General features: G+C 48.1%; 1 protein-coding gene across 2 annotated transcripts in view; it reads left to right on the top strand.

Moving 5' to 3' along the window:
- LOC147721189 (ETS-related transcription factor Elf-1-like) overlaps positions 1-24,137 on the top strand; it is a 263,214-nt gene that overhangs the window by 122,119 nt on the left and 116,958 nt on the right. The window lies entirely within an intron of this gene.

Genomic DNA, 24,137 nt, shown 5'->3' with positions numbered 1-24,137 from the left:
GCTTCAGCGTCACGAGCACCAGTGAGAAGTGATCCCGCCGCATCTGATTAGCAGGGAGGGTAGGCAGTTGAGGGAGGCATGTGGGATGTGTCAGCCGTTGTTGTTAATATAGTGAGGCTCCTCCACGAAGTTGGGGAAGCCACCAATGCAAAGACCATCACACAGGTTGTGAGCAGTAACCGTGAGATGTCCGAGACAACCTCACCTGCTTCTTAATTGATCCCCATGGCGCTAGGGGCCAGAGTCCAGATGTAGTCATGTTTGAACGTCACCACTTGTGTGTCACATGGCACACTACTGCCTGGACTCATGTGAGTTGTGAACAGGGATGAAAAGGATCCCTGGAGTCATTTAATTTGATCAAACGGGGAAGGATAATAGTCCCCAAGCACTCCTTTCTGTCAGGGAGCGCATGACTCTTGATGCCTTGATACCTTCGGGTTATTGTTCTGCGCAATATAAATTATTTTTCAATTCAATTCAATACTCTGCCCTGCGTGGTAGTGAAACAACCTTACTCCATCAAGAGATCAATCAATCAATCAATACTTTGTTTACATTAATAAAAACCGTAACAGATAGCAATCTGAAACATTGGCAGCTATGTGTGACATTTTAATAATTTTAGAGTAATTATGAGTGACATTTCAATGACTATGAGTGACACTGTCTCGTGAGCAAAATTAAGCAATGAAGAGGAGGGAAACAATAATATCAGAAATTGCACACATTTGAGGAACGAGAAACTAAGTTAACTGCTGCAAAACGTAAGAAATATAAACAACTTCTATTGATCAGACTCTAGCTAAAATTATAGAAATTAGAAAAAGCAGCTTGGAAGTGGTTGAACATGTCATTATAATCAGCTGAGTGACTCAGTCTCACTCAACAGCCACCAGTGACCTGAGCTGTAACGAAACTGAAAAACAAAGCAGAGACGTACTGTGTGAGTGACAGGGGCATAGGCAAACTCAGAATAAGTCTAGAATGGAGTGCATTTGCTAGTAGGTGTCTGGGTAGGCACGTGATTGAGATGAGCCACACTTCACACATAGAACTGGGTACGCTCTCAGGTATGTTTGTACTGTCTGTTTTTATTAGTTTAAATGGTTAAAGTTCTCTGCAGTTTAAAATGCCCTAATAAATCGAAAGTAATCAAGGGCATTTATTTGAACATCGTGAATAAACACGGCACAGTTTGTTCTATTTAATAAGAAGCTAGTGGGGTTTTATGTGCTGTGCTAGCTGCCCTGACCCGGGCAGACTGAGTGTTTCTGAATAAGTGAAAGATCCGCCGTGGCCTTCATGTGCTGCTTCTTATCTCTTTTCCTCTACTTGTGAGGAAGAGTGACGCTCTGAACAAACAAGGAGGCCCAATGAGGGAGTGGGTGGGGGGCTCCTTTACCAAGCAATAAAAAAACCTTTCCAGTCGCTTCAGAGCCCCGCGACCTCTCCCAAGGCTTCACCGAGGAGAGATAACCGAGGTACGGTGGAAGGGAGCTGCACGTGGGGGCTCAGCCAGCATCTCAATTTCGCGCACACAGGCTCTCTCTCCCACTGACCACGACCAGTCGTAAATGTAAATGTTGTAAATGTTTTTGTACTTGTATAGCGCACAGCTACCCAACAAGGGTCTCCCGGCGCTTGTACTCATACAGCTGAGGAACCCGTCCTGGCTTTCCTTGTGAAGTGTCCACTCCTGGACACCCCCATGGTGAAACCAAGCATCCCCAGCGCTGTTGGGGGCCGTTGTGGAGATTAAGCAAGCTATTGCCCAGAGTTGCAGCGTGGGGCCCATGATTAGAATAAGCACTGAGGCGAGAATATCAGGTCAGAGGAATTTATGAGCCCGAGACCCGCCGAGGCAGGAATCGAACCCTGGTCCCGGGCCTGAGCTCTGCATCAAGGTCTGCCGCTCTAACCATTTGAGCCACACTTCTCCACAATGTACATATGGCAATAGCAAAATGTCACTAACCTCACAGAAGAAGTCCCTCCACCTCCAGTCTGTCCAGGCGGCCCCGGTGTCACTGACTTCACTCCGCGACGATCGGCTACAGTAAGATATTTCATGATTCAAAGGGGGCGGTAATAACAATAGCTAGCACGTGGTGCCCGAGCAGATTAAAGCCGGCGGACGGTGCAGTAGTTATAGACAGCACTACCTCTAAAGATGATGACATGCTGCGCCGCCTGCAAACTATCCAGCCGCATCGAGCGCCCAAAATAAACTGCGCGCACTTCTGCAGTGACGTCTCACCGTGATGACATCAGCCTGCCAGTAAGAGCCGAGCCGGGGCAGTTACATTCAACCAGGATAAATTGTACTAAAGCTGCGTTAGCTCAGCTGAATCCCAAGCCTGCTGGAGCTGCCGCAGACTCTGTTTTAATCAGGCTTGACAGTCAGGCTTGACAGTGACAACCTCAAGTACTGGTAATGCACTTAGCTTTTAAATACGCTTATTTGCGTGACAATCCTTTAACATGCGGTAATGCGGAAATGTAACTAAAAATGCGTTAGTGTCACACCGGATGTGTGACACTTGGCAGGGCTGGTAACACCATTCCAATAAAACTTTTAAAATATTACCTAAAAAACATTATGGCTATCCGTATTCAAAGTCATTAATAGTGCATTATGACTTGTCAATTTTGATTCCTGTGGGCACACGCCCTCAATTACTCTAAAATGCTACAATGCCAGTAAGATTTCATTTATAATGAAGACCTCAATCCCATTGACCGAAAAGTGCAGTAGATTAAGTCGATAATGATTCGTGAATTTTAAGTAAAAAATGTTGTCTTCACAGGGTGCTGTGTTTTTTCCTCAGACCTTATTATTTTTTTCATAAAGCATCAAAAATGTCTTCAATTTACAGTTGAGCTGAGGATCAGTTGGGCCAAGACCCATAAGTATGGCCATCCTACAATAAAGAATGTCTCTAATGTTAAAAGCTTTTTTTTTTAAGAATTAAACTGGACTATATTTTAAAAAGGGACATATACAAATCAGATTAATTAAGTCCTCACTGCTGCCCCACATAGACCAAATGAGATCATTATTACATCTAAAGGATGGGCAAGTGTAATGGTGGAATTAGTATTTCGAACTAGATACACATATTTGTACAACAGGATAAGGAGGCCTGTAGAGCGTACCCATCTGCAGAGGTTGTGAAAATCTAAGCTGCATCAGATGTCTAAATATTGCATTACTTCCCGTCTTCACAATCCTTGCCAGACTCTTGCTTGCTTCCGTACCCCTGACCGTACTATGCTGCAACTTCCCCTCGTGCATCAACCGGTCCTGCAGCACTGTGCCTCTTCGCAGCCATTTAAGTTTTTAGCTTTGACCCTCGGCACAAGGTCACTTGGTACCAGCACTTTTCAAAGTGCCTGTACTGAAGAAACATTTCAGACAGCATCTGTAGGTTGAGCATCTTCTCGAAGTCTGCAGCGCTCGGCGGGCTTGAGTCCCAGTTTTGCAACGTATCCTTTTCTTACATTTACATACCTTCACATATATCTGCTGCCCCAGCACTTACACATGAAATGGTCATTTGACTATGCAATGAGCGGATACTGATATTTATGCAAAGCTACTAGCCTCGGAGGCCAACAGAGCTCTTAATTGTATAGTTTATCAGTATCAGGTTTGTTTCAGAGATGCTGTAAAAGTGTTACAAGTTACTGATTGTTCTTCAAGTTGGCAGGTATGTAATAATCTCACCATGTGAGCAGGTATGTTATTACCTTTGGGTCAAGTGAGATTATTCATGTGCTGTCACTCCCTGTTTGGGGGTCTACAGTGCATACAGGGGCTGCTGGGCCCCAACTGTGGTGGTTGAGGAAGTTTGCCACTGGGATCCGTCCTTCTATGGTTCTGCAAACTTAGCTGGGTACCTCATATGAACCTCGGTGCAATGAGGACGAGCAGTCCAAGGCATCTCTGGGAATTATCTTATCAGTATGAATGTTCTTAATTATCACTGTAAACCATAGTATGAGACAATTCAGTTGGGTGTGGTTGCGCGGTCACAATTTTAACCCTAATGCCTAGGTAAATGACCCCCTGCTACAATGCTCTGTCTATTCTAGGAGTAGTTATCCTGGCTATAGATCTAGGCTAATGCAGTCATAGGCACAGATCAGCCACTAGGTCTCTACTCCCTCAAGTTAGCTCACAGTTCACTTCAAGAGTCTGAACTTACATTAAAGGGATCACTTGGGCAACAATCATATTTCCCGCTACAAAACACGTTCTGCAAGTCTAGCTTGGTAGGGCACTCATCTGGCTAGCAGTTGCATCAGTGCCTCTACTCTAGCTTGGTAGGGAACTCATCTGGCAAGCAGTCGCATCGGCGTCTCTACTCTAGCTTGGTAGGGCACTCATCTGGCTAGCAGTCGCATCGGCATCTCTACTCTAGCTTGGTAGGGCACTCATCTGGCTAGCAGTCGCATCGGTGTCTCTACTCTACCTTGGTAGGGCACTCACCTGGCTAGCAGTCGCATCAGCGTCTCAACTCTAGCTTGGTAGGGCACTCATCTGGCTAGCAGTCGCATCGGCATCTCTACTCTAGCTTGGTAGGGCACTCATCTGGCTAGCAGTCGCATCGGTGTCTCTACTCTACCTTGGTAGGGCACTCACCTGGCTAGCAGTCGCATCAGCGTCTCAACTCTAGCTTGGTAGGGCACTCATCTGGCTAGCAGTCGCATCGGCATCTCTACTCAAGCTTGGTAGGGCACTCATCTGGCTAGCAGTCGCATCGGTGTCTCTACTGAGATGGGACCTCAGCAGCGGCTTCGCTTGGGAGTGGAGGTGCGGCGGTGGAGCAGCACAGCAGGCTGGTTCTGTGAGCGCCTATCCTGACAGGTAAAGACCAGATGGGCAGGAATACAAGCCTATTTGACACAGAGGGGACATTGCCTTACCAGGCTTATAGATAAACTTGACTTTTTCCCAGGTGAGTCGTCCTCCTACATTGAATCTGTGCCTTTCATTATTCTCAATCCTAATGGTGCTATTTACAGCTTCCTGGAAAACTACACACCCTGGCATGTTGCTTGGCACTCATTTGAGCTAACAGCTGACTCACAAAAGTGCTTTGTGTGTTCAATGATGTCCTTTCCCAGTTTGCATTTCGTAAGGATGAACTGTATTAGTGATACTTTATAAGCTCAACTTGTCAATGAAACAAAAAAAAATCAGTTGGTACTTGTGGCCATCCGCATACAGTAAGTACTTACTACTGCTGCCGTATCATTCTGGGGGAATGATTTGGATTCCACATTGTAAATTAAGGATACTGATTGGGCAATTAAAAATGAAAACACATTCTGACTCCATCCCTTCCCAGCTAGGTTTGCTACGTGGCTGTACCAACGCGGCTGAGTTACAGGCTCCACGCAGTACATGCATCTCAGACCAACCACATAAATCTGATGGTTTCATAAACAAATGATGGAGGGGAAATCTACAGATGTGTGGCTTTTATAGTTGGACATTGATGCGATAAATTATAGGTGCAGACCTTTTACATTTAAAGATTCTGAAATTATTTTAATTTCGCACAAAATATTTGTACAGAAATTGTGAAATCCCCAGCTAGGTTACCCCATCTTTAAAAGTGCTGATGTGAGTAGTTGTACACATCTTCTTCCTAATCAAGGGTGCGTTTGCACAAAATAGCTTCAGGTTTACGATATAATGATCAATTATTTATCATCATAGAAATACTGCTTTTAGAAATTCAACCTCGAAGTTGATGCTTTAACCCAACAAATCCACACAAAACTTTACATAACTGGAATAATTCTTACTTTGGATACGACTTCAACCACATCTCTAGCTCTGTGGGAGCAGTGGCTGTTTCCCAGCACAGAAGTGGGTAGAGTGCTTGCCCAACAACATATATTCTCTACTCTTTCAGAACGACTCAGCCTTTTGCCTAGTTGATAAAAAGTAGCACCTTTGAGTTGGCTCTTAAATACACCTACTATTCAAGTGGCTAGAGATAATTCACATCGAGGGTTTTCATATATGTGGTATCAATACACCCAACAGGTGTGTGTTGTTGTTACCAACGGTGGTGGGCAAGGGATGGACCAGAGCGCCATGTGCTGCATTACATTGTTGTTAAAGTAATGCTAAGGGGTAAGAAGTAACTATCACTTTTAGGGCATGTAGCTGATGAGGTGCATGTTGGGAGGCTGTTAGAAATTGAGGTTTCTCGTTGGCAGAGTTATGCACCCTGTCCAAGCAGGAACCACAATCCTAGTCAGGGTAGTGTAGTACACACTAAATGTTTACCTTTGCTATCCCTCTGGTAACTTGGCACAGAACAGTCAGGTTAAAAATTATTAAATCCAACATACACAAGTCAATTTATGAATTTTGCAAGATTAAGCAAAAATTCAGTGCTTAGAAATCAATAGCTCCAACTGGGGCTATTTAGTGGCGCTTGACTGGGGCAAATCCAAAAGTTCAGTCCAATCACAATGGAGCATGAGCCGGATTCAGGAGTTGCGCAGACCCACTGAAAGTACCTTAGTTGTGTAGAAGCTCGGGGACAATGTGTTGAGCAAAGTAGGGGATGTGTTGCTGTTGAAGGCGATGCTTAGTTTCTGAAGTTGGGCAACCTTGTGGCTAAGTGTATGTCAAGCAGCGATGTGCGTCAGACCAATGCGGCGATGTCGAACCGCTGGTCCATAGACAATGCGTGCAGCACACAAGCGATGCGTTGGCGCAAAGCTGTGCAGGAGCGGGAATTCACTGTAAATGTCTGCTATGCAGTATCCTGGACTCGTGCAGCAGCAGTGCTGCTGCGTCGTTGCACCTGCAAAGTCATGGCTGCATTGAAAGTTGTGGTTGTTGCGTCACACAGTCTGCAAGCAGTGTTCACTGCTTTGGTTCAGGCTGCAGCGATGCGTCTATCCCAGGGAAATGCGCCGGTTACAATCGACGCGACCGGGTTGATGCGTTAATCTCTTCGGTTGCAGCATCATACTCTCCATTTCAAGGGCCCAGGAGTGGATTTGGTACCACTTGGAAGAGCAGGACTCTCAACGGAGGAGTGCAAGTGCTGGTAGCTAGAGGCACGCCTAACAAGATCTTGGAGAACATTTAGAGATGCAGGTTGTAGAGAGATAATTCCTGCCCTCTAACTCCCAGGCAAGAAGTAACCGACCAACCCAGCAAAGCAAGCAGCAAAGTGTCAGTCCCTCCTGACAGCACAGCAGCTCTTCTTCCAGAAGCATTCTGAATATATGGTGTCAGAGGTCCTGTGGTTATACCCAGTTTTGCTTTTGAAATAGGGAGACTTCAAAGAAGAAGTCTGTGTAGTGCACAAGACCCTGCCCTGGCTTCAGACTCACTACAGGGGGGTATGCAACCATTTGTGTTGGGACAGGCACAGCCCTATTCAGGTGCAAGTGTTGGCTCCTCCCTCTCCCTCAGGAAAACCCATCTTCCTGGGAATGGGACATCAAGATGTGAGTGGCACACCTCAGTTCCCTTTGTTAGTGACTGTCTGGAGGGAAAGCACAAAGCCCAGCAGTCACCCGCCCCAGACGTGTATTCCAGAGACAGGCAGAAGGCACCAAATGGTTAAACTAAGAAAATTACAACTTTCGAGTCCAGAGACACCAAACTTACTCTTCCTATCTTTTCCCAATTGGAAGTTACACTTGTAAAATTTTACAAGGCAGATCCAATACTAACATATGGGAGAGATAGACCTTGCAGTGGCGAAAAGCAAATTGAACAGTTTTTCACTACCAGGACATGTAAAACTTAAAAGAACATGTCTTGCCTTTTATGTACCCTGCACTGTGTCAACGGGATGTCCAGTGCCTACTTTAGGGGTGACCTATGTGTAAGCAAAGGAAGGTTTAGGTCTGGCAAGAAGGTTATCTTGTCAGTTTGAAATAACAGTTCAAAACTGCACATACAGGCTCTTTAGTGGCAGGCCTGAGACATGGTTTGAAAGGTTACTGTTAGAACCGGCTGTCTCTAGTTGGCAGAGGTATACACTTCTGACAAATAGGGACACTCCTTTTCTAGTCAGGGCAAGGGGATCACGCCCTTCGATAACCCCTGCTCACCCCCTTGGTAGCTTGGCAGAGCAGTACAGGCTTATCTCAGAGGCTGTGCGTTAAGCAATTATGACCACATACAGTAATACAGTGAATACACTACAAATGGACACGACACCGTAGTATTATAAAAATAAGTATTTTTATATAAGGCTTAGCACAAGACCAAAATAACGGCAAAACTGTACACAATCGGAATAAATACGTTCGGGAAGGAAAAAGGATAGTTCACAGGTAGTTTCTTCTTTAGCACAAAAGTCTTTTAGTATCAAGCAAATCTTCTTCTTGGAAACAAAGTTCTTAGCAACAGGGTAACTCACACGAGAGCTACACAACGCTGGGGCAAAGATAATCCACAGGTTCGGCGTCGACCGCGAGGAGCGCTGCGTCGGGCCTGGAGCCACACGGACCCCCAACAACACAGTACCTTAGGAAAATGAAGCACACGATGATCAGCGGCGTCGAGCAATCCGGCGTCGCGTCTCCGGTGTCGATCAGGCCTCAGCAGGCGTTGTCGGTGATGCAGTTGCACAGAGTGAGCAGCGCTCACGGCGTCGAAGGGCGATCAGCAGCGGGGCAGACACGAGGTCCTCTGGAGTTAGAGCCGCACTCCTACTCACTGGCGTCGCTGCTGGCGTCGGTTGGGCCCAGCGTCCGGTCGTCGTGATTGCTGTTCCTTTCAGAGGTGCTGGATTCAAGCTTCCAGCGGATAGCACTTTTTAGCGGGTGAAGTCTTTTGGCCCTGAGACTTCGGCAGGAGACTGGCACTCTTCCAGTCCTTGGAGATTTTCTTAGCAAGCGTGAGAGTACACACACAGTTCCTCTCTCCTGGTTCCTTGGCAAAAATAAAGAAGCACCGCAGGATTCCCCCAACAACAGCACACCGGCAGAAGGGGTAGGCAGTCCTTTAGATCAGCAGGCTTCTTGTCCTTGGTTACAGGGTTCCTTGTCAGAAGTGATCTGATTTCCTAGTTCAGGGGTCCTTCTCTTATACCCCTTTTCGTCTTTGATCCCTTTGTCTATGCCGGGGGTTTCCCAACATCCTGGGTCTGTGGTGGGTGGAGCTAGGCAGTAGCACCTGGCCTATTCATTGAGCCGGGCCGGGTCCTCAGACGCCCCGCAGGAGGTGGAGCCAGCATTGACACTGGCAGGAGCAGAGCTATCGCCCTCCTGGCAGGAGGTGGGGCTAGGATCGTCCATGGCAGGTACAGAGCCATCAGTCGCTCGGCAGGAGGTGGAGCCAGCATTGTATCAGGCAAGGCAGGCTATCAACAACTACTCTCCCCCTACTCTCAACGTAATGTCCCACTCATCCCACACTGACTCATCCAGACCTCTTGGAGCCACCCAGCTCCTGTCACACACACACAAGACCAGCAGAGACCAGATATGGTTAGACAAGAAAATAGACACTTTCTAAAAGTGCTATTTTCGAACCCAGAGTCCAAGAACCATCCACACCAACGGATGCGTAATTAAACCCCGAGCTCAGGGATACTGAACTCGACATTGCACCATGCTCCCCGAGCCAGCTAGGATTATAGCGTTAATAATCCCAGCGGCCCATTCTATCCAACGGAGAGCAGGCTACCTCGCAATAGTGAAGCCCTAAGATGGCGGTACTTCACTATCAGGACATGCCAACTTGGTCAGGCTTGTCCTACCTTACACTTACAATGCACCCTGCCCACGGGCCTACCATAGGGGTGACTAACATGAAGCTAAGGGAAGGTTGGAGGGGCTGGCAGGTAGGTATACCTGCGCAGACGACGTGACAGTGCAAGACTGCACGTGGGTCTCGCAATGACCGACCCGTAGACATTCGTTTACAAGGCCGCTCCTGTGGGTGGCACAACACGTGCTGCAAGCCCACGAGCGGTATTTGCATTTACAAGCCCCGGCACTCCTGGTGCACTAGACTAGGGACTGACAGTAAACCAAATAAGCCAAACATGGATACAATAGTTACATCATTTTAACAGAGGGAGCACTTGCGCTATGGCACTGATCAGCAGTGACACGGCGCCCAAAGCATGTACCAGCAAAACATCGTAAAACAGTAGAGGCAAACAGAAAAAATGGAGGAGAGACTCAAGCCAATGATGACAGGTCTAACATGTGTCTCCTCCAGCTGAAATGTGGGGAGGACTACCCTTAACCTAGGGAGTCCTCATCACTAAGGCGGAAAAATCTGGACAGACCATCAGCATTGGCGTGATCTGTGCCAGGGCGGTGTTCCACCGTAAAGTCCATCCCCTGTAGAGCAATGGACCACCTCAACAGTTTTGGATTCTCACCCCTCATTTGCATTAACCATCTGAGGGGCCTGTGGTCTGTCTGAACCCGGAAGTGAGTCCCAAACAGGTAGGGTCTTAACTTCTTCAGCGCCCAGACCACAGCAAATGCTTCTCTTTCTATCGCACTCCACCTCGTTTCCCTGGGAAGTAACCTCCTACTGAGGAAGGCTACAGGCAAGTCTCGGCCCTCTTCATTCACCTGAGCTAGAACAGCCCCCACGCCATGCTCTGAAGCGTCCGTCTGAACAATGAATTCTCTCAAAGTCGGGTGCTTGGAGTATAGGTGCTGTGCACATTGCAGTCTTCAGGGTGTCAAAGGCCGTTTGACAGGCATCAGTCCAGATCACGTTTCGTGGCTGCTTCCTGGAAGTCAGCGAAGTCAAGGGGTGCACAATGTTACCGTAATCCTTGACAAACCTCCTGTAATAACCCGTGAGTCCTAAGAAGGCTCTCACCTGTGTTTGGGTTTTGGGCGGTGCCCAAGCCAGGATGGTATCAATCTTGGGTTGCAGGGGGGCAACCTTGCCGCTCCCTACTTGGTGCCCCAAGTACACCACAGAACCCTGCCCAATCTGGCACTTACTAGCCTTGATTGTGAGGCCTGCTCCGCGCAGGGCCAACAACACTTCCTGGAGGTGACGCACGTGTTCCTCCCAGCTGGCGCTGAACACTGCGATGTCGTCCAGGTAGGCGGCGCTGAATTCCTCCAGTCCAGCCAAGACCTGGTTGACCAACCTCTGGAAGGTGGCGGGGGCATTCTTCATCCCAAAGGGCATCACCCGGAACTGGTATAGCCCATCTGGTGTGGCGAATGCTGACCTCTCTTTTGCCCCATCAGTCAAGGCGATCTGCCAGTACCCAGACGTTAAGTCGAACGTACTAAGGTACCGGGCAGCCCCCAACCGATCGATGAGCTCATCAGCTCTGGGGATGGGGTGCGCGTCAGTCTTCGTGACCGAATTGAGTCCTCGGTAATCCACGCAGAACCAAAGTTCTGGTGAAGCACCAGGCGCTGCAGCCTTCGGGACCAAGACCACTGGGCTGGCCCAAGGACTGCTAGAGGACTCAATCACCCCCAACGCGAACATTTTGGAGACCTCCTCCTTAATGTATGCTCGGACCTTGTCAGTCACCCTGTAAGCCTTGTGCTTCACAGGAGGGCTGTCTCCGGTGTCAACGTCATGGACACACCAATGCGTGACACCCGGAACCAAGGAAAACAGATCCGGGAATTGTCCCAACAGGTGGCGACAATCCTGTTTCTGCTCAAGGGTCAGTGTGTCAGAGAGGACCACACCATCCACTGACCCGTCCTGCTCCTTAGCATACAGGAGGTCAGGAAGAGGCTCACTCTCCTCCTCCGTTCCATCATCTGTCGCTAAGAGCATGCCCACTTCGGACCTTTCTAAGTGGGGCTTCAAACGGTTGACATGCAGGACCCGCAAGGGGTTCCTGGGAGATTTCAAGTCCACCAGGTAGGTGACATCGCTCTTCTTCTCCACAACCTTGAACGGTCCAGTCCACCTGTCCTTGAGCGCACAAGGTTCCACAGGGGACATGACCCACACTTCCTGACCAGGCTGAAGCTCTACCAGAGTGGCATTCCGGTCGTACCATCGCTTCATCTCCTCCTGGCTGGCCTCCAGATTTGCCTGAGCAAGGTCTCTGAAGCGCCGAGTCTGGTTCCGAAAGGCCAGCATGTAGCTGTATACATCCTGGGGAGGTTTCCTGGGAGATTGCTCCCAGCCTCCCTTGACCAGACTCAAAGGTCCTCTTACCGGGTGACCGTATAAGAGCTCAAAGGGGCTGAACCCTAGAGCCTTCTGCGGCACCTCACGGTAAGCAAACAACAGGCATGGCAAGAGGACGTCCCATTTCCGCCTCATTGGTTCTTCAAGACCCATAATCATGCCTTTCAGGGTCCGGTTGAATCTCTCAACCAGCCCATTTCCTTGAGGGTGGTAAGGAGTGGTGAACTTGTAGGTTACCCCACACTCCTTCCACAGAGACTTCATATAGTTCGAAATGAAGTTGGTGCCTCGGTCGGACACCACCTCTCTGGGGAACCCCATCCGGGAGAAAACACCCATCAGTGCCCGTCCCACCACGGGGGCCGTCACTGTCCTGAGAGGGATGGCTTCCGGGTACCTTGTGGCATGGTCCACCAAGACCAGGATGAACCTGTTGCCCAGGGCTGTCTTGGGGTCCAGGGGCCCAACAATGTCAATACCCACCCGGTCAAAGGGGGTGCTGACCACTGGAAAAGGTTGGAGGGGAGCCTTCTGCTTCCTTCCGCTTTTCCCACTTGCCTGGCAAGTGCGACAAGTCTTGCAATGGATGTCTACATCCCTACGCATCTGAGGCCAATAAAAATGGGTGACAAGCCTGTCATAGGTCTTGTCCTGCCCCAGATGTCCAGCTAACGGTACGTCATGAGCCAACCCCAGTAGGAAGGCTCTGAAGCGCTGGGGTACCACCAGCACACGGGCTGACCCAGGCTCAGCAGCCTTAGGCTCGCTATACAGGAGGTCGTTCTCCCAGTACACAGAATGTGACCCTGACTGATCACCTGAGGATTGGGCTGAGGCCTGCTGCCTCATGCCCACAAGAGAAGGGCACTCTTTCTGTTCCGCACAGAATTCCTCCCTGGAGGGACCACCATCCTGCTGCCAGTGGGTCAGCTCGGGCAGATCTCCCAGTTCGGCAATTTGTTCCCCGGTGGGCTCCAGGGCATCCCCCTCAGGGTCTACCTCCTTCTGGACCACGGGAACAACGGGGGCCGGTTTCGCGCGCCTCCTGCCTCTTCTCTTCACAGCTGGGTCCTGGGCCATACTTTCAGGCTCCGGGACCCCATCAACACCCTTACTCGCTGTCATGGATCGAGTGGTTGCACACACCCACTCCGGTACACCCAACATTTTCAAGTGCGCCGCTCTCTCCACCTTAGCCCAAGGGGAGTCTTCCAAATCATTGCCCAGGAGACAGTCGACAGGCATGGCGGGCCTCACAGCAACCTGAAGAGTACCTGAAACTCCCCCCCATTCAAAGGAAACCTGAGCCACCTCACACTCTTTCTGGGAGTTATCGGCAGCTATCACGGGGTAGAATGCGTGGGGAACCACCTGCTCTCTGGACACCAAGTGACACTTGACAGCTGTCACACTCGCTCCGGTGTCTCTGAGGGCTTCCACTCTATGGCCATTAATGGTCACCCACTGCCTATATTTACTAGTGTTACTAGGCAGAGGGGGTGGAGGGACCATTTGCATGTCTCCTAGCGAGACCAGGGACATTTCTGCGGGACCTCTCCCATCATGGACAACCATCTCCTCCCCTCCCAAGGCTACACTGGCCAACTGACGAGGGGGTGCACGCGGCGGTGCATTCGAATCCTTCTTGGGACACTGGGGGTCATAAAACCGGTGTCCCACCTGCCCACAACCGTAGCAGGTTAGGGGGCCCCTATGAACAGGTTTACCCGTCGGGGCCCCTGACTTCTTCTCAGGGGGAGGCTGGGAACCCTTCCCTTGGTTCCCTTGGGGATTACTTTGGGGCCCTTTCTGAGACTCCTTCTGTTTACCCTTGTCCCCCCCACTCTTCTGCTGGGGACCCTGCCCACCTTTGGCTGAGTCTCCCACTGGACCCTTGTGGACCCGGGTACTGACCCAGCGGTCCGCCTCCTCAGCAAGTTTTCTAGGGTTAGATATCTTGCTATCAATCAGGTGCTGGCGCAGCTCTGGAAAACAGTTATTAGACAAGTGCTCCCACGCAAACAAATCATAGAGAGCTTCATAACTTTCCACTTTGCTGCCCTTTACCCAACCATCCATGGCTCTGCAAAAATAAGACACATATTCAACCCACGTCGTACCAGGCAATTTCTTACATTCTCTAAAAGCTTGTCTGTACTGCTCGGGGGTTAAACCATATCGCAACATTAAAGCCTCTTTCATATGAGCATACGACATCCTATCTGCAACAGGCATGTCTAACAGGGTATCCCTTCCCTCACTCACAAAGCGACCCCACAACCCCGCTCCCCAATTCTTCTCAGGGACCTGGTGGGCCAACAATGCTAACTCATATGCTTTAAACCATTGACCAATATCTTCATTCTTATTGTAATCTTTGATCACATCTTTCGGGAAGTAAAACTTACTTTCTGCAGGCTCGGATGGAATGCTGCCACCAGAGGGATTCAACTCTAACTTTTTAGCTTGGATATCCAGTTCCCTCAACCTGGCTTCACGCTCCAAAGCTAACTTCTCTCGTTCAAACTCCAACTTTTTGATCTCTAAATCAGCTTCCCTTCTACCTCTCGCATTTTCTAACTCCAACTGCCCATTTATCTTTAGCCTTGCCATCTCCATGTTGTAAGCTCGCTCTTTCGCCCTTTCTTCTCTTTCTTCAGGGGAAAGACCTTTGGAGGAAACACTGCTTCCGGGAGAGGCCACAGGTCCATTCACTGGCACCTCCTCATCCCCTTCCTCTGTGGGTACCACCACCACATCAGAGGGATTTCTGGATTCCCACCAGGCCTGTAATGCTTTATAAAAATCATCTTTTCTCGAGAGGCCGGTGGTAGGAACTTCAAACTGGTTGCAAAAGTGTTTCAGCTCATCTTTCTTGTATCTTTTTAGCTTACTCCTCTCGAACTCTTCAACAACAACGATAGCAGGGGCAGTGACTCCGTTGTCACTCATGATGAAACTGGCAGTGTTCAGAAAATCAAGTTTCAGGAAAGCGGAGAACAAAAATAGGATCCTTCCGAATCAGATTGTGACTGCGTTATGGTCTGCTTTCACTACGTAGCGCACACTAATCACTGTACATGGGTCATAAATGCAAAGTCCAAATCCTCACCGCTGACCCACCAATGTTAGAACCGGCTGTCTCTAGTTGGCAGAGGTATACACTTCTGACAAATAGGGACACTCCTTTTCTAGTCAGGGCAAGGGGATCACGCCCTTCGATAACCCCTGCTCACCCCCTTGGTAGCTTGGCAGAGCAGTACAGGCTTATCTCAGAGGCTGTGCGTTAAGCAATTATGACCACATACAGTAATACAGTGAATACACTACAAATGGACACGACACCGTAGTATTATAAAAATAAGTATTTTTATATAAGGCTTAGCACAAGACCAAAATAACGGCAAAACTGTACACAATCGGAATAAATACGTTCGGGAAGGAAAAAGGATAGTTCACAGGTAGTTTCTTCTTTAGCACAAAAGTCTTTTAGTATCAAGCAAATCTTCTTCTTGGAAACAAAGTTCTTAGCAACAGGGTAACTCACACGAGAGCTACACAATGCTGGGGCAAAGATAATCCACAGGTTCGGCGTCGACCGCGAGGAGCGCTGCGTCGGGCCTGGAGCCACACGGACCCCCAACAACACAGTACCTTAGGAAAATGAAGCACACGATGATCAGCGGCGTCGAGCAATCCGGCGTCGCGTCTCCGGTGTCGATCAGGCCTCAGCAGGCGTTGTCGGTGATGCAGTTGCACAGAGTGAGCAGCGCTCACGGCGTCGAAGGGCACACGGTTGATGCGATCAGCAGCGGGGCAGACACGAGGTCCTCTGGAGTTAGAGCCGCACTCCTACTCACTGGCGTCGCTGCTGGCGTCGGTTGGGCCCAGCGTCCGGTCGTCGTGATTGCTGTTCCTTTCAGAGGTGCTGGATTCAAGCTTCCAGCGGATAGCACTTTTTAGCGGGTGAAGTCTTTTGGCCCTGAGACTTCGGCAGGAGACTGGCACTCTTCCAGTCCTTGGAGATTTTCTTAGCAAGCGTGAGAGTACACACACAGTTCCTCTCTCCTGGTTCCTTGGCAAAAATAAAGAAGCACCGCAGGATTCCCCCAACAACAGCACACCGGCAGAAGGGGTAGGCAGTCCTTTAGATCAGCAGGCTTCTTGTCCTTGGTTACAGGGTTCCTTGTCAGAAGTGATCTGATTTCCTAGTTCAGGGGTCCTTCTCTTATACCCCTTTTCGTCTTTGATCCCTTTGTCTATGCCGGGGGTTTCCCAACATCCTGGGTCTGTGGTGGGTGGAGCTAGGCAGTAGCACCTGGCCTATTCATTGAGCCGGGCCGGGTCCTCAGACGCCCCGCAGGAGGTGGAGCCAGCATTGACACTGGCAGGAGCAGAGCTATCGCCCTCCTGGCAGGAGGTGGGGCTAGGATCGTCCATGGCAGGTACAGAGCCATCAGTCGCTCGGCAGGAGGTGGAGCCAGCATTGTATCAGGCAAGGCAGGCTATCAACAACTACTCTCCCCCTACTCTCAACGTAATGTCCCACTCATCCCACACTGACTCATCCAGACCTCTTGGAGCCACCCAGCTCCTGTCACACACACACAAGACCAGCAGAGACCAGATATGGTTAGACAAGAAAATAGACACTTTCTAAAAGTGCTATTTTCGAACCCAGAGTCCAAGAACCATCCACACCAACGGATGCGTAATTAAACCCCGAGCTCAGGGATACTGAACTCGACATTGCACCATGCTCCCCGAGCCAGCTAGGATTATAGCGTTAATAATCCCGGCGGCCCATTCTATCCAACGGAGAGCAGGCTACCTCGCAATAGTGAAGCCCTAAGATGGCGGTACTTCACTATCAGGACATGCCAACTTGGTCAGGCTTGTCCTACCTTACACTTACAATGCACCCTGCCCACGGGCCTACCATAGGGGTGACTAACATGAAGCTAAGGGAAGGTTGGAGGGGCTGGCCGGTAGGTATACCTGCGCAGACGACGTGACAGTGCAAGACTGCACGTGGGTCTCGCAATGACCGACCCGTAGACATTCGTTTACAAGGCCGCTCCTGTGGGTGGCACAACACGTGCTGCAAGCCCACGAGCGGTATTTGCATTTACAAGCCCCGGCACTCCTGGTGCACTAGACTAGGGACTGACAGTAAACCAAATAAGCCAAACATGGATACAATAGTTACATCATTTTAACAGAGGGAGCACTTGCGCTATGGCACTGATCAGCAGTGACACGGCGCCCAAAGCATGTACCAGCAAAACATCGTAAAACAGTAGAGGCAAACAGAAAAAATGGAGGAGAGACTCAAGCCAATGATGACAGGTCTAACAGTTACTCATGTGGGTGGCACAATCAGTGCTGCATGCCCACTAGTAGCATTTGATTTACAGGCCCTGGGCACACGTAGTGCACTGTACTAGGGACTTATCAGTAAATCAAATATGCCAATCATGGAGAAATCAAATCTTATTATATTTTAGACCAGAGCACAGGCACTTTAGCACTGGTCAGCAGTGAAAACGTGCACAGTGTCCTAAAGCCAGCAAAAATGAACGTTAGCACACAGTCAAAAACAGGGGTCAGAAGTCAAAAAGTCAGGGGAACCACACCAAGAGATGCCAGGTCTAACAATCACTATTGCTGTGGGGGATTTTTCCCCATGCTTGCTATGTGAAGTTGTTTTTTTTAATCACCTCCTATAAGCCTCCTCTTGAAGCTGTCATGTATTCACTCAAATCATTGACTAGGCTGACAGAAACAACCCATCACACACCCATATCTTCAAAATGAGTGGGACCTTAGGGCTCTCTGGCAAAGAGTTATTGACGTTCACTGAGAAACTGTTACTTATTATAAAAAACTTTGATTTCGAATTTTACAAAATCTATTGCTACTATTAGGTCTGGTGACTCTGTCCTGGTTCTACACCGCATTTAGCACAGGATTTGAGGTGCCTGCTGGTTCTTTAAATTCTAGACTCCCCATAGGATTACATTTCAACCATACAAATAATATTCACTGAAAACGCTGTATATACAGACCAGGTCGCCATTTCCTGTACATGGAAGGCACAGGAAAAAGAGGCATCTAAATGTTTGGAAACTGTACAGTTCAGGAGTGGAATCTCACGAGAAGCTGATTTACTTTTCCCCGTCCATAGACCTGTCTGTGCACTACAACACCAGCAGTTGGAAATCCTATAATCCTAACTTCAGGTATAAGCCTGAATTCATTGTAATACAGGCAGGCTTAGCCTTTGTAGAGCCCAGCAAAGCAAGCATACAGTCTAGCAGCAGAAGAGGACAATATCACCACTAAAATATGGAGAACATGTGGCTACAGAGACTGCATGCCACTGATTGATGCATTATTATCACTTCTATATCTCCAGAGCACTCTGTGAACAGGTGTTATTGCAAACAGAGAGGGCATTAAAATGCAGAGCACATTTCATTGCAAAAAGTGTGAAAGTGCTACTATGCTGAAATTGAATTGCAGCTCCAAGCCAAGCATTACATGTAACCACCATGCCCCTCACACCAAGCTTTAATGGTTTCTCAACCTGGAGGCCCAGAAGTCCACTTTCGGGCCCACGTGAACATTTGAACCAGAGACTGCATTCTGCCACCCAGAGGTGAGCTAATCAATGTAGACAACACACTTTAGAAGAGAAGAACTGCTTTGTGTACATAAGATCTGTGCAGTCCCGGTGCCATCTATTACTTTTCCATCCCTACGAAATGTTATTTGAGCAAGGTTACAAATCCAAGATGGGTCTTCAGCATTGGCTAGCTCATGGTCTTCACAGTATTCCTGCCTGGAGAAATGTGTTTGATTCTCCAGCTACCCTTCGATGAGCGTATACAAATCATGAGATCCTGGTTGTGGTTTTTTTCATGCCCCATTTTTGTATGCGGATGAGAGAAACTGCACCCGTCTTGATCCTTCCATTACCTTTGAATGAATAAAGGAATGATCGCCACATGTAGAGCGCAACTGCTGCTTCATTCGGAGCGTCCCATCACTATTGTGCATCTTCTCCCAGTAGGACTGGTTTCTGACCCCCATTCTGGTATCCTCCTCACATCCACCTAAGAGCTTTCCTAACCCACCAGCCAACTCCAGGCTTTAGGAAGATGGAAGCCCAGGCTCATAGTGGAAGTCCAAAGACTAATGCAAGGTTCGCTTCTAGTGGGGTCCTCTCCTTATGACGGTCGTCTGCTTCCTGCTGGATTCACAACAGTGCTGAACTTGCCGTAAAGCCACTTGGTGATGTCTGTAGTAGTAAATTAGGAAATATATTAACACGTCCCCAAGTAACCTTTCAAAGACTGGATCCGAGTAGTAAGTATTAACAGAATAGGACACAAAGTTAGCTTATCTCTCTCACTCTCTCTCTCTGTCTGCCCTAAGGTAACTATAACTCGCGCCTCCCCATGCACTGCTAATTTCCCTACATATTACATCTCCTCAAAACATCTTCTTTTAGATCATTGATAATATCACCGTGCATGACAGGGTGCGAGTTATAGTTACTTGAGGTAACTCTAAAAACCATTGAAATGTAACATTTATAGTTAGTTTAAAACAAAACATTTCACATAACTATAATGTTAATTTAACCTTTAGTATTTTTCTTTGATTTTTAAAAAATAAAATATATAATTTTTCTCAGAAAAATGCGCTTCTAGTATGCCCCAAAATGACCTGAGTCGGGAGGCAATGCCTCAAACTGTAGCACAGTGGTTAAGTGTCTGCTTGGAAAATAAAGTAAGTTTGTAAAAGGAGCATGTGGGTCACCCCGGCATGGCTCGCTCTTTTCACACACCGCTGTGCTCTACAAAAAGGAGGGCGCGGGGAGGAAACGGATAGAGCGGGGGTCGGGCGGTGAGTAGCAGACAGCCCCCGCTGTCCGCAGCCTGCACCGGAAATCCCACACACCATTCTCAGGGTCACGAAGGCCCTGCACTGCGACCATGAAAGAGCGCACCACCGAAAGGGGTGAAACATGCTATCCCCGAAGGAGAGATTGTTGCCTACAAAGTAGATACTGCTGGTAAGCTAGCTGGAAATCGGATGCCACGGGCTCTGCTCTCCTGTGTTAATTACAAAAACTTTTTGCCATTGATTGAAGGTCCTATTTATTTTAAAGGGTTATTATTCATGATAAAGATTAATTTTCCAAAAAGGAAGACTGCTCTCCATGAGGCAAAATAGTCTTCAAGAAAGGTTAGCAAACTAACATGACCTTTTTAATAGCCCGCTAAAGAAAATTGCGTAGCCACAATGCTTTTGCTTTTTGATGTTTCAAGAAAATTATATTACTCCTCTTTGAAAATTATTTTACTCCTGCGTTCCGGTTAAGCAGCTCTTAATTTTTTTCCTAAATAAAATGTAAGTGAGAGGAGTGAGACCTATAAGCCCGTTGCTTGGCTTGGCACTCAGTGCCAAAAGCGTCTTTGGTTGGCATCATCTAGAGTAGGTAGGGCACATTTGGTTGACCTGACAGTTGCATGGGCAGATCCATCTGGTAAGAGCTTCCCGTGAAATTAACATACCAAAATAAATCCAAATGAAGCAAAGCCAAGAGAACGGAAGATTGTTTTGGAATTCCCCCATCCCCAAATACCTGTTGTCTCTATAAATCAAAGAAATTCTGATGCCACCCTGAGTTTTCGAGGAGATAGAGCTGTGCCTTCGACACCCCAACCAGAGTCTCTCAATTGTTCAAGAAGACCCCGAATGTTTTAATAGAATGAGTGATGTGAGTAGACCTACCCAAGTCTATAAAAATACCCCAACCTTTTAAGGACAAAGTGCATTGTGAGCTCAGCCCTCGCCACACAACTCTGAAGAGTCACCACCCCGGTCCAAGAAGAGAGAGGGTATATGATATGGGTAGTCCTAAGCAGAGACTGCCACATCAGACACAGGCAAAGAAAACACAGGTACCCAGAACCAGCAGAGAGGGCAATGAAAGGTTGCCACCTTTGCTCCTACTTAACACATTCTTCCAAAATTCATCATTCATGTTTAAGGAAATGCAAAAACAGTTGTAATGTGATCTTGATAATAGCAACACGACCACTCGCCAGACATGCCGCATGATTCTATGTAGAGAGTCTTGGTGAGTGTCTAGGACATGCCATAAAGCTCAAAAGTATTTTCTATCATTCTAACTTCATAACTAGTCTGGAAACCAGCATTGGCAAAGACAATAGGTCGGCTTTTTATGTGCTTATTCATGTAAACACAGACATTCACTAATGCTATTTGCATGAACAAATGCAGTTTATCAAATTAAAGTCCACTCTATTTGCTCTGCCCATGCTGGAGAAAAAAGTAACTAAAAGGGTATTTTATATAGAATATACTTGAGACCACCTGAATCGAGCACACATTGCGATGATTGATTATACTTTTCAAATGCAAAGTAATCCCTTGTGCGTGCCAATGGCAGCTCATAGAAGGTGAAATGATGAATGTCGCTTGCATGGCTTGCGTGGCATAAGCGCGGGGAGGAGAGTCATGCGGGGGTGGGGGGGGGAGGGGAGGGGGTGCTCGGGATGCACAATATAAAAATAAATAAACTTACCTTGCCGCGGGGTCCTGCATCTTTGCTCCTGCTATCCTCGCCGAACTTAAGGAGCAGGAAGCAGAGCCAGGAACACTGACCAATCACAATGCTGCAATGCAGCGTTGTGTTTGATCTGAACGTCCTGGTTTGATGCTCAGCTAGGGAATGGAAGGGTGGGCATGTTCTCCACGCCAGCTGTAATGTAGCCTGCATGGAGGACAGTTTTGGGCGGCCTGAGAGGGCTGGCCAAACAGTCATGTGCACTTAGTTGTGGGCAAACCACTCTTCCCCTGCCCTGCTTCGAGAGCGGAGCAGCCCTAAACGCCCGCCCAAAATGCAACATGGAAGCATAAAATGATAATAACTCAGTTATAATAATTTTATATTTCTGCTTTTCACTGCTTAAAAGCAGTAGGGTGACGCTCCTCCGTCATAGCTGAGCTTGGTCAAGTGTCCGGCTGATTACTTACTAAATTCCATATGTGATCTTTTAGGATGCCCTCTGAAACAGATAGTTTTCAGTTTGATGCCCTAATACCCCCTCAAATAAATACAAATATGTCCACTTATATTAGTATTTGAGAAAGCAGGCAATACTTTACTCATAACAAGTGAGATGTATTAAACTTGTTCTCAGCGTCTGGCTGTGGTTTCAGGCAGACTCTGTTTCAGTAACTCCTAAACCACACTTATTCTAAAACTGGTGTAGTTTTCTACTTTTCACCCCTTTTTATCTCCCTGGCAATTGGCCAGTGAATGACGGAGTTGTTGTCCACAATGTGGTGCGTGTTACTAGTTACACATTCAATCACTCGCTCAGAAGAGGCTAATGGGACTGACTGAGGACACGAGTTGCAAAAGAGAACGATTGGATTACCAGATAGTGGCTGGTGACAAATAATATATAAAAGGTAAGTGTTAGGGTCATAAGTGGTGTATTCCACTTGAGTCAAGCCAGGGAAAGGGCCACCCTCCCCAATTACATGGTCGTTGCTCCCCTTGGTTCAAAATCCTGTTTGAACAGGTAAATTATCATGACGTGTCTACGCAGCAAGTAATCTGGCTTTGATTACAAGGAAAGATGGCTATTGTTCAGGTCCCTAAGGGTCTGCCCCTGTGGTTTTGCAGTTTGAACGGTGTTTGACCAGTTGTGGAACTTGCCTCATTGGGTCTCCTAGTGTGTAATTAAAGGGGAGGGCGGTGTCCGCTTTGCTAGCTGCTTCGACTCTTACTCCAGAAAGCATTCTATGTGGTGCTGAAGACTTTCAGATGTATCTTGTGTTCCAAACGGGACACGTTTTAGGGTGATATCCATATAGTCCTATTTTTCTATTTACTCAGTCTGGTTCATTGTTTTGGCATACATTGTACATTTTTGGGGAGGTCTGTGTGCATTTTGGTGCTGTGGGCCACACTTTACCATGGGATCTGGATCTGTAAATGAAAAAGAAACATTTTACTGGCATGAAAATTCTTTACTTTACTAAACAAAGCACTGTGGACAGGCAACAGGATTGAAGTGGGGAGTGGGTAGGGAGAAGCAATGGCAAGTGTTCATGGAAGAGGGGAAAGCAGCACACGATGGACCGAGCAACACAAGTGCAGGGAAGAAGCACACGTGTTGCAGGGAAGAAGCACACACGGCAGAAAGCAACACAGAGCTGAAGGAAAAATGCACTAAAGAGTGTGAGCAGCACACGAGAGCGGTAGTGGCTGGTGTTTTGAAAGAGTTCAGGGGCGGGGGTTGGAAGGGGTCGGGGATTGACTAACGACAAAATAAAAAAACGTACTTGCCGCCAGCTGCATCTCGCTCTTTTGCTCCTCTCCACCCAGGCACAGGCTCCCAGACTCCACTGTGGCCAATCTTCATGCAGCTGGAAGTAGCATCAGGATTGGCCTGAGCGCTCTGAATTTACGTTCCCTGTGAGACTGGGAGCTTGTGCCTGCTGTCTCCAACCCGGCAACGCAGCTCAGTTTGAAGACACCTATAGTGCGCATGCCGGTGTGGCTGGCCTGTGACGGCCAGCCAAACCGTCATGCGCACACCACTCCTCCTGCTGCCCGTCACCCCCCTGGCCCTGCCCCCAAAGACTCGGCAGGAAAGGAAAAATACAATGATAATATGTGTTTATTACTACTTTGTTTCTTTCCTGACGTTTTGAGGTAGTTGGCAGGGAGAGCGACACTCCTCTGCCATAGTGGAGGAGCCACCGCTGGACGAGAGTGAACAACAGGAGAAACATTTAAAGGAGAGATCAGTAAAATAAAGGCACTCGTGTCATGCTTAACCAAAAAGGAGAAAGATTTCTCTAATGCTGAGCAGTGTAAGGATACAACTCAGCCAGCCAAAAGTATGGTAAAGAGGCTATGCTCCAGGTGCGGGGCAAAGAC

Source organism: Lissotriton vulgaris, chromosome 4_1, assembly GCF_964263255.1.
Source record: "Lissotriton vulgaris chromosome 4_1, aLisVul1.2, whole genome shotgun sequence".
NCBI lineage: Eukaryota > Metazoa > Chordata > Amphibia > Caudata > Salamandridae > Lissotriton > Lissotriton vulgaris.
Note: the sequence above shows the minus strand (reverse complement) of the source record. Positions and strands in the feature narration are given on the sequence as shown.